Source organism: Enhydra lutris, unplaced genomic scaffold, assembly GCF_002288905.1.
Source record: "Enhydra lutris kenyoni isolate GAN:26980312 unplaced genomic scaffold, ASM228890v2 scaffoldscaffold12, whole genome shotgun sequence".
NCBI lineage: Eukaryota > Metazoa > Chordata > Mammalia > Carnivora > Mustelidae > Enhydra > Enhydra lutris.
The window spans coordinates 3,655,855-3,667,291 of record NW_019154096.1 but is presented as its reverse complement, the minus strand read 5'-3'; the positions used below and the strand labels follow the sequence as shown (position 1 = coordinate 3,667,291).

The 11,437-nt window shown below is 37.8% G+C and overlaps 1 pseudogene; it reads right to left on the bottom strand.

Moving 5' to 3' along the window:
- Positions 1–1,444: 1,444 nt before the first annotated feature.
- LOC111144749 overlaps positions 1,445–11,437 on the bottom strand; it is a 36,194-nt pseudogene continuing 26,201 nt past the window's right edge.

Genomic DNA, 11,437 nt, shown 5'->3' with positions numbered 1-11,437 from the left:
CAGAGACAGAGCTGGAAGGGATTGGGATTTAAATGTATTCTCCAGGAATCCAAAAACGCACAGTGTTTCCACTGTACCAAGATTTTTCAAAATATCTTCAATTCTACAGTAAAGTTGAGAAAAGAACAGTTCTGTTGGGGAAAAAATTTCCTTTTACCTTTCTAAGTTCTTCATTTGGGTCTAATAATTAAATTGATATGAAGCAGATCAACAAGAAGAAAACAAATGAAAGTTTAATAACATGTATACATGGAAAGACCCAAGAACTGAGCAACACCTCAAAATGACTAAACCTAGCATCTTAAATACCATCTTCAGCTAAAGACAAAGGCAGGTATTAGAGATGAGGTGTTCATAATGGGAGGTTGCCAGGAAAAGCACAGTCAGCAGAGAAAAGGCTGTTACACAGATTTCACTTATTGCCCTCTCCATAGATAAATTTCTGGAGATTGAGCCATTCTCTCTTCCAGGTATAGTGAAGGAGACACCCTTACAAATGGGTATTTCCATTATAAATGTAAAAGTTTCTTACAAAGGAGTAACTTCTACAGTTTTCAGACCTTCTCTGCAGTTTCTTAAAAATAACCATCTTAAGGTGGAATCTGAGTGGCTCAATGTTTGTAGAAGATGCAACTTTTGATTTTGGGGTCATGGGTTCAAGCCCACATTGGGTGTAGAGCTTATTTAAAAAATAAATAAATAACCAGGGACACCTGGGTGGTCCAGTCAGTTAAGTGTCTGACTCTTGGTTTCAGCTCAGGTCATGATTTCAGAGTCTTGGGATCGAACACGGTATTGGGCTCCATGTTCAGCATGGAGTCTGCTTGAGATTCTCTCTGTCCCTCTCTCTCTGCCCCTCCTGCTTTTTGTCTCTCTTGCTCTAAAATTTAAAAACAAACAAACAAAAACAAAAACCCACCAAGAAACAAAAAAACCTAGCTGAAAATAATCAACATGCTGAAGAGCCATTTCTTGGGTTGGAAGAATTTTTGGTCCTTCAGTTCCATGGTTACAAATTTTCAGGAAATCTTGTAGAGTATTGTCCTTCTTGAAATTTCATATGGCATATTAAAATGTTAAAATCTTTGATACAATTTTTATTTATTTATTTAGACACAATTTATTCAGCATCATGATCAGACCATAGCATTTAACAATCAATAGCATGGGTGTAAAAAAAAAAATTGGCATTAAAATCCCTTGAAATGCTTTAAAATTCCCACAGAACAGAAAAACTAAAATAACCTTTTATATAATTTAGTCACAAATAAACTCCTTGAGCTTTTTGCCCATACACATATGTATTGTCTAAAATACGTTTTCTTTGTAGCAGCTAGACCCTGCATTCACTGTGCTTGGCTAGGTTCACAAATCCTGTAACCTGTAGCTTTCTTTTCACTTCTCTGGATCTCCTCTCCTGCTAAGCTCTGTTTCCTGGAAGTAATTAAAACCTTCTGCTATTGTCACAGCTACTGCTGCTGCTGGAATCACCATAGCTGCTTTGGTTTCATGGTTTGGCAAAGTATTGGCCTCCACCATCATAGTGCCCAGGGCTTCTGCTTCCAAAATTCCCTCCTTTCATGGGTCCAAAATTTGAAGATTGACTTTTGTCATTGCCAAAGTCATTATCATTTCCATCACTTCTAAAATTGCTTCCTGCATTACCAAATCTGTTATAGCAATCCCCACGGCCACCATATCCACTGCCATCGTGACTGCCACCAAAGCCACCTCACCACTGAAGTCATCTCCATGATCAAAGTTGTCTTTCCTACCAAAACCACCTCCATCACCACCACCAAAGTTTCCAGAAGCACTTCCACCTCTTTGGCTGGATGAAATATTAGCCATATCTTGCTTAGATAGGACTTTCTTTATGTCACAGCTGTGACCATTCACAGTATGGTATTTTTGAATGACAATCTTATGTACAAAGTCATGATCATCAAGTGTTACAAAAGCAAATCCTCTCTTCTTGTCACTCCATTGGTCAGTCATGATTTCAATCACTTCAATTTTCCTATACTGTTCAAAATAATGATGTCCTTCAGTGTCTTTTTAAATGCCACCAAGGAAAATCCTTTTCTCACTTAAGTGGGCATTTGGTCTTTGAGCCTTTTCTCTCTTTGGTTCCACAGCTCTTCCATCCACCTTGTGTGACCTTGCATTCATGACTGCATCCACCCCCTCCCCAGTGGCTTACTTGACAAACCCAAAAACCTCTGGGGTGCTTGGAGTTTGGGTCTCTCATCACCACACAGTACATAAGTGTCCCCGATGGCTCATAATGGCTCCTCATCAGATTCTTCAAAGCTCAAACCTCCGGGGAAGAGCTTCTGCAGCTGTTCAGGCTCCTTAGGAGACTCTGACTTAGATATGACAGTGGTGGGAAGGGAGTGTTTACGGATGCCTACATGGTGGCATCCATAGGCAGAAAGCTCTGATAAAATGTTCAGTTGAACTATTGTTTAAATTTTGTTTTTGTTGGAATTTCTCAAAGGTGACTTATTGCAGTTTTTATGTCTTTTTAATTTTTTAATTTTTGTTTTATTTTTTTAAAATACTTTATTTATTTGAGAGAGAGAGAACAAAAGAGAGCACAAGCAGGGAAAAGGAGCAGAGGGAGAGGGAGAAGCAGGCTCCCACTGAGCAGGGAGCCCCATGTGGGGCCCTGTCGCTGGTCTCTGAGATCATGACCTGAGCTGAAGGCAGACGCTTAACCAACTGAGCCACACAGGTGCCACTTTATTTCTTTTTTAGATGATATATTTTTTGAAAGGTGGGAGGAAAAGGGCAGGAAATGGTAACTATCCATAATAGTAAAAAAAAAAAATTATATCACTGGTAAAAAATATGATGAAATATCATAGTCAATACATTTTGGAAGAAATAGGCTTAGATTATAAGAAGCTGTTACGAGTATAAACTGATAGCTTTTAAGTTTTCTGTACTCTTAAGGGTATTTATATAGAGCTTAACTAGTTATCTATACCCATATTCCCTAGAATAATAGGACCTATAATTGGAAACAAACTTCCAGTATTTTTTATCATCTACTACTTCCCTGAAATAAAATGGACAGAAGAACTGGATCATTTTCTCTTCATTTGTTCAAATACTTGTCATTCAAGTGGCGCTTGGGTGGCTCAGTCAGTTAAATGTCCAACTCTTGGTTTCAGCTCGGGTCGTGATCTCAGGGTCCTGGAATCAAGCCTGGCATCTGGCTCTGCACTCAGTGCAGAGTTTGCTTGAGATACTTTCCGTCTCCCTCTGCCCTACCTCCTCCCTCCCCACTGCTCTTTCTCAAATAAATAAATAAATCTTTTTTAAAAAATATTTTATTTATTTATTTGACAGACAGAGATCACAAGTAGGCAGAGAGGCAGGAAGAGAGAGAGGAGGAAGCAGGCTCCCCGCCGAGCAGAGAGCCTGATGTGGGGCTCAATCCCAGGACCTTGGGATCATGACCCAAGGTGAAGGCAGAGGCTTTAACCCACTGAGTCACCCTGGCACCCCATAAATAAATAAATCTTTAAAAATACTTGTCATTCAATTATAAATTACAAACATATATTTGGAATTACAAAATATGTTTCCATTTAGGGAGTTTATTTTAAGTGTTATATCATTAATGGATACTTCCTGTCTTTGTCAACCTGGAGACAAAGAGCCACAATGAGAGGCAAATGAGTGTTTATTTGGGGTTAAAGCATTGCAATTTGGAGAACACAGATTCAGGAGGTTGCCCTCCTGAATTCAGGAGGTTACCCAAATAGTGTTCCTCCTTCTAGGGTGAAGGCACTGTTTTTTGTTTTGTTGTTGTTTTTTGTTTGTTTGAGGAATAGGAAGGGGGTTGATTACATAAGTTGAAGAAAAGAAAAAAACAGTTTTCTCTAGGTATTAACAAGTTAACTCAGACATCAACTGGTGACTCATTTTATCTTCAGAAACCCCACGACTATCAGTGTTGTGATCAAAATGTTCCTTCTCCTACTGATTCCTCAAGTAATTGCTTAAAACAATTGCTATTTTAACCAGGCCAATGGTTTGAGCCCAGATCAAACAAAGGTGGGTAAGGCAGTCTCTCTGCAGTGGCCGCTCCGGCTCCATTTTGAAGTGGCTCCCGTCATGACAGTTTTCACAACTTAAAGTTCAAACAGATTAAGCTGTAGATGAAGTTAGAAATGCTGCAGTCTTTAAAGGAGGCAGTTGGAAGCAAATTAATTGACTCCTAGATGGGTAAATGGACTGTAGAAATTGTACCTTATAAATGGTGAGTTATCTGTAAGATATTAAAGTAAAATATCCTCTTTTATAAATAAGGTGTTTGATAGTCATATATACTCATCACTGATAGGCTATGAGAGAGAAGTTAGTAATATATACTTATAATGAGGTATTAACATACCTCCACTTGATGTTAACAACGAAGTGTTCATGCTTTATTCTGAATTCTTATTCTGTTAAGTTGATTTGGAATAAGCAACTATAATAATAAAGATTAGGCAAATCACACAACACCTATATGAAGATTCTGGCATTTTCATTACACTATATACAGATTTTTCCAGAGAAACACTATCATTTTTATAAAAACTTTCCGAGTTTGAAAGAGAAAAAAATACTACATATTTTACCTTCAGGAGAGGTACATAATGCACATAAGTATGTTAAATAAACATTCAGTGTTTAATGTGTGCACAATTGCTCTGTTACAAGAATTGAAGAGTAAATAAGGGAAATTAATAAACAAATATTGCTTGAGCAGCTAGTGCTTTTTAGGTTAACATGTTTCCTTTGGGAGATGCAAAAAGTCCCATTTGAAAAATACCAAAGAGGTTTGGTTGCAGAAACAATGTCAGGCCATATTACAAACTCAATCCATTATTGCCAACAGATGAAATAGAAAAACACAAAAACAGCACATTATATGGTTAGATTCTAATAGTATGAACATGTGAAGAATAAATACTAAGGAATTTAGGATTGTGAGCTATGAATGGGGGTTGAGTAGCAAGAGAAAACCTAAAATCAAAGTGGGGCTTAACTTGGATTTTGAAGGTGAGAGTATTGTTTTCTTTGTGGGAGGTATGGAAAACATTGGAAGACAGGGACAAATATGAAAGAAGCTTTCAGGGATATGAGTGAATGTGGCTTGTGGGGATAAGGGGAGAGAGATGGCAAAGAGGCCTGCTGATTTGATGGGAAAGAAGGATACCAAGATGGAAAAACAGATTGTAAGTACGTATTACAGAAGCTCTTCTAGAGGAAGTTAAATGAGAGGCAGGGAAAATCTAATAGGATCTGAATTTTAGCCATTGAACATTTTTATTCGTGGATAAGGTACATTTCATTCATTCAGAGGTTTTCTGTAGTCTAGACTGGGGTTTGGTGGAGCATTAGACAATGGATTGATTTGAGAAGCTATTCTGGAAATTGGGGCTTGATGTGATGGGGGGCTGCGGTATGAAAGTGCTATTGTGTGCAAACCGATGGACATGAGGAAGGGACAGACGTGAGAACTCTTCCAAGAGAAATTCTGCAGGACTTATAAATTACTCACATTAATAAAATAGCGAATTTACTGAAAGTAAGTGCAGGATTAGATAATGAAGTTCATTTCTCCTTATGTTAGCCAAAGAAAATTTTTACCTAGCATAGCAATGACTATAGAGATTGGATGTCTGGGTGGCTCAGTCAGTTAAGCGTCTGCCTTCAGCTCAGGTCATGATCTCAGGGTCCTGGGATCGAGTCCCAGATCAGGCTCCCTGCTCAGTGGGGAGTCTGCTTCTCCCTCTGCCCCTCGCCCTCCTCACGTGTGCCCTCTCACTCTCTCAAATAAATAAATTAAATCTTAAAAAAAATAAAGTACCAAGGATTATGTCTGAATGCTATTAAAAGCATGTGAACATTCCTCAACAATAACAAAAAAATCCATTTTGCATAGCAGCAACAATAAGTACTTGCATATATATAAATGACAAATTTATGTAAACCTTTATGGAGTAAACTGGAACTTTAATGAAAGTTGTTAAATAAGATCAAAGTTGACTAGAGAGATATAAAAGGCTCATTAGGTGTCATAACATTATCAATTTTTCTGAAAACATTAGCTCTATTTTGTGTAATTCCAATGAGAATGCCAATAATATTTATTTTCCATTTGAAGAGTTGATTCCACAATGTATATGTAAGAGTGGGGGGGGGGCACCTGGGTGACTCAGTGGGTTAAGCGTCTGCCTTTGGCTCGGGTCGTGATCTCAGGGTCCTGGGATCGAGCCCAGCATCAGGCTCTCTGCTCAGCAGGAAACCCGCTTCCCCTTCTCTCTCTTTGCCTGCCTCTCTGCCTACTTGTGATCTCCGTCTGTCAAATAAATAAAATCTTAAAAAAAAAAAAAAAGAGTGAGTAGGGGGGACTTTGTACTCGGAGTGTGTGTATATACAAATATATATATTTGTAGCAACTAGGGGTGTATTCTTTTGGTTGAATGATAGGAAAAGTGAAAAATGAAACAGGGACGTCTGGATGGCTCAGTCAATTAAGTGTTCAACTCTTGATTTTTGCTCAGGTCATGAGTTCAGTGTCAAAAGATTCTCTTTCTCCTTTTCTTTCTGCTCCTACCCAATGTCTCTCTGTCTCTCTCTCTCTCTCTCTCAAAAAAAAAAAAAAAAAGAAAGAAAGAAAGAAAGAAAGAAAGAAAGAAAGAAAAAGTAATGAAAAAAAAAGGAACAGAGTAAAGATCCCAAGATCAGATCCATGCATGTATATGAATGACGTGTATTATAGGTCAGTAGTGATTGGGCAGACTCTTCAAGAATCACACTTTAAAAGAATTAATAAGGTCTTTATTTCATACAATATGCAAGAACCAGTTCCAGATAGGTTAAGGACAAATGTGATAAACATAATTTAAAAAATCTTAGCGGAAAATTAGCCTTGGACTAGTGAAGGATTCTCTAAACCAAATAAAGAAGCATACAAAATTAAGAGAAGCTTTGAAAAGTTAATAATATTCAGACTAAAACTTGTTTTCACTCAACCAAAAAAAAAAAAAAACCTATTAGAACTAACCAATGAATTCAGGCAAGTTGGTGGATTCAAATTAATATATAGAAATGAGATACATTTCTAATGAACTAGAGGAAAGAGAAAATAAACAACCCCTTTTGCAATTGCATCAAAAAGAATACGAAATCTAGAAATAAATTTAAGCAAGGAGGGGAAGGACCTGTATCCTATAACCATAAGACGTTAGTGAAAGAAACTGAAGTTGACACAGAAAATGGAAAGATGCCATGCTCATGGATCAGAAGAATTCATATAGTTAGAATGTCTAATTTGATTCTACCATAGTATTCTCAGATTATCATTTCATATTTGTGTTTGATTGTTTACACTATGTTATTTCTCTCGTCCTTCAGATAGTAAGCTCTAAGAAGGAATATGTCTGTTTCACCTGCGATTGAATACCTAAATCAAAGTCTGGTATAGTCATTTCTAAATATGTATATTTTTGAATAAATGAATGAGAACTGTGAGCCAACCAATATTGGAGAGAAAACAAACAACTTTTCACCTCCATGCATCAGCGAGAGCGAGTCCTGGCTAATTCCCTGAAGGCTGATATTTTTCTCAGTAAGCTAGATGAGTCTTTGTAGGGTGAGTGATCCAAGACTCAAGGCTTAAGGGCTTAGACACCAGCCACGTAGGACTGCTTCCTTGCTTGTTGTAGTCCTTGTGGACTGAGGTTAGAGGTTCATTCTATGGGATCATACAGGAACAATAGAGTCACTCAAAGTATTCTTTTGCCATGACTCCACCAGAATTACTGCCACCCCTGTACCTTCTTTTTATCAAGTATAGGGTCAGAACACTGGATTTCATATTGCCTGACTCTTGCTCTTTCCTTCCATTAATACATGTGCCTTCTGAGCACCCTGGGCCCTCAGGCCAAGTCAGTCCATTAGCCATGCCCCAGGCTGTGAGAAGACATTAATTTGTATCTGCATTGTAGCCTTCGTGTCCATAGTCCTGAGCATCAAACCCATAATTTCCCCAAATGTAGCAAATTTGCCTTTCAAATAAAAAAGCAGACTATACTACTGCCACTCTATTTCTCACATCTATTTCACAGACAAAACCACCAACCTGAGGGAATTAGCGTGACTTGTTCTCATAGACAAGGGGATGTGAAAAGTTCTCTCTTTGCAAAAAAAGAAAAAAAAAAGTTACCTCTTTGCTCCAGGCATCGCTCATCTCATCACGGTCTCATCCGTGCGGTGGCTTATCGTCCCCCCTTAGCTTTCTTCACCCGCTACCCAGAGTTGCACCAGTTTATGGATCTGTTGTGTTGCACAAGGAAATAGAGGTACTAATAACCTGGGCTATTATAGTAAATAGCCTATATGATTAGAAAGATCAGGTCAGACACTTTCAAACTCAAACTGTACCTTGAACATGGTAATAGAATCCACAGCCATATTGCACGAAACACTGGGTGTGGTGTATAAACGATTTTGAAACACTGAAAGAAATAAAATTAAATTAAATTAAAAAAAAAAAAGAATTCACAGCCCAACAATTATTTTAACTTTACCATCCTGTGGAGAGATCATACTATGTATTTTGGAAACAAACCTCCAAAGATTTTAGAAATTTAGAAAGTAGTACTTAAGGATGGTAAATGAGAACATTAGTTCTTTTTACTCCTCCCTCCCTCCCTCCTTTCCTCCCTCCTTTCCTTCCTTCCTTCTTTCTTCCCTTCCTTCCTTCTTTCTGATTTTATTTATTTGTCAGAGAAAGGGAAATAGCACAAGCAGGGGGAGTGGTAAGCAGGGAGAGAAGTAGGCTTCCTCCTGAGCAGGGATCCCAATGTAGGGCTCAGTCACAGAACCCTGGGATCATAAACTGAACCAAAGGCAGCTGCTTAACCAAGTGGGCCACTCAGATGCCCCGTATTTCTCTCTCCTTTCTCTCTTTCTTTCTCTCTCTCTCCTTTCCCCTCCCTCTTCTCTTCCTTTCTTCTTCCTCCCTCCCTTCTTTCTTTTCCCTTTCCTTTCCTCTTTCATTCCTTCTTTCCTTTTTCCCTTCTTTCTTTCCCTTCCTCCCTCCCTCTCCCCCTCCCTCTTTCTCTGTCTTTCCTTCCTTCCTTCTTCCTTCCCTCCCTCCCTCCCTCCCTCTCCCCCTCCCTCTTTCTTTTTTTTTTTTTTTAAAGATTTTATTTATTTATTTGACAGACAAAGATCACAGTAGGCGGAGAGGCAGGCAGAGAGAGAGAGAGCAGGAAGCAGGCTCCCCGCTGAGCAGAGAGCCTGATGCGGGGCTCGATCCCAGGACCCTGGGATCATGACCTGAGCCGAAGGCAGAGGCTTTAACCCACTGAGCCACCCAGGTGCCCCCCCTCCCTCTTTCTCTGTCTTTCCTTCCTTCCTTCCTCCCTCCCTCCTCCTTTCCCTCCCTCCTTCCCTCCCTCCCTTCTTTTTCTTTCTTTTCTTCATTAAACCAATCCCATAGAATGAAAATGGGTTGTTATGTTTTCCCTAAGCTTTCCAACCTGGAGATTGATGAGGAGCAATGAAGTTATTTGCTATGCTGTATTTACTAATATTAGCAAATGGTTTGCACTTGTATGTGCATTTGATTATGCAAAAATACAAATGACTTGTTTTCGTGATAAAGTCCAATTATTTATTATTTTTTCAACTTTTGCAATAGATACATAAAATTTGATATAACCCTATAAAATATTTTGGTTTGCATCCCATTCATTTAAGGTAAAACCAAGCAACAAAAGAAAAAAAATTACCAAATATTTGCATTACTAGACAAAGCTGGGAAATTAACAATTGCTCAATAATCTTAATTGTCTATCTTTCTAATAATGACTTCATTTTCGCTTGATTTTGATAGCTAGTTTCCACATTACTAAAGTTTTATCTCACGATATTATAATTATTTTATAAGTGAGGAGGTAGAATTGTATGGAGATGAACTAATGTGCCCCGTATGTACAACATTAATTTTCATTTGAGCTACTATTCAAAGGCAGATCTGTAAGAGTTGGTGCTTTTATCCAATATATTATGTAACAATCAATAAATCTTCGCTTAGTTTAGTTTAAGTGAATTTTGCTACCTGAGAATCAAAGTACCAAATTAAAGACTGAGAGGATTAAATAAATGAATTCAGAACTTGAGGGAATGGCAGAATGATTATCATGAAACTTGAATCTCTTGGAAAATGTTGGACCATGTTATCTGTGTATGTGGGATTGGTGTGTGTGTGTGTGTGTGTGTGTGTCTTTATATTTGGTGGTGCCTAATATTCAGAGACTTTTCAACAAGTATCATAAAAGGCAATGATGAAAATTGTAAGTGGCAAGGCAAAAAGAATTTGGTGCTCCATAATTACAAAAAGGCAAAGAAACCAAATTACTTTGAAATGAAAATACTCACATCCTTTAAATCTGTTCTCACAGTTCCCAAACAGACTAATAATTTGCTTGATTTCTTTCTATTATGCTAAAGCTACTGGTGAATTGATTGAAAGTTGTGTATAATACAGCAGGTGTTTCTTGCTTTGTTTGGGGATAATACTCCTAAGGAGGTAGTGAAAAGAAGTATGAACTGAGAGTAATGTGAGAATAGCAGGAGGAGCTCCTCTTTGCCTAGCTAAGGGCTCTATTTTCACAAAGTCATTAGAGTTGCATGAACCACACACGGAGAAAACAAAAATCTGGGAATAAGCTAATATTAAAGTATGTATTTTAAAACACCAAAGTTGATGAAAACAATACACGATTTCTTTTATTTCGTTTACTTGAAATTTTCTTTCTGTTTTGGGGCTTTCGTTTTCAAATTCCCAGTTCATCTTCATCTTTCTGTGAAAATCATATTTTCCCATGTCAAAAAAATGTATCCTTACCTTACCCCAAAGCATACAAAACATTCTCATGTGCAAATTCGTGTGTAGACACACACACACACACACACACACACACACACACACACACACTCATGCAGACAAACACATAAGCAGAGGTGTGCATTTATACATGCAGAAACTACAGAAACATACATGTAAAAACAACTCATACACATTCACACATGCTCACTTAGATTAGAACAATCACCTTGATATATAATTTTTAATAGCTTTGTATTTCAAAAGTATCAACTATTGTGGCAAATGACAAAAAGAGGCTTTTAGAGTAAAAATTTTCAAAATGTTTTTCAGAATGTTTCTCTATATTCCTTTTTAAAATGAAAACTTTTGACACATCTACAGTAAAACAAATGAAATCCAAATGTAGGCTTTATTAATTAGTGTAAGGGAGACATTTGTCTGAACCCCATCAAAGTCAAGAAATAGAATATTCCTGGAACCCCCAAAACCTTGATTCTTTCTTTCTCTCTGTCAGTAACAACACTCTTGAAA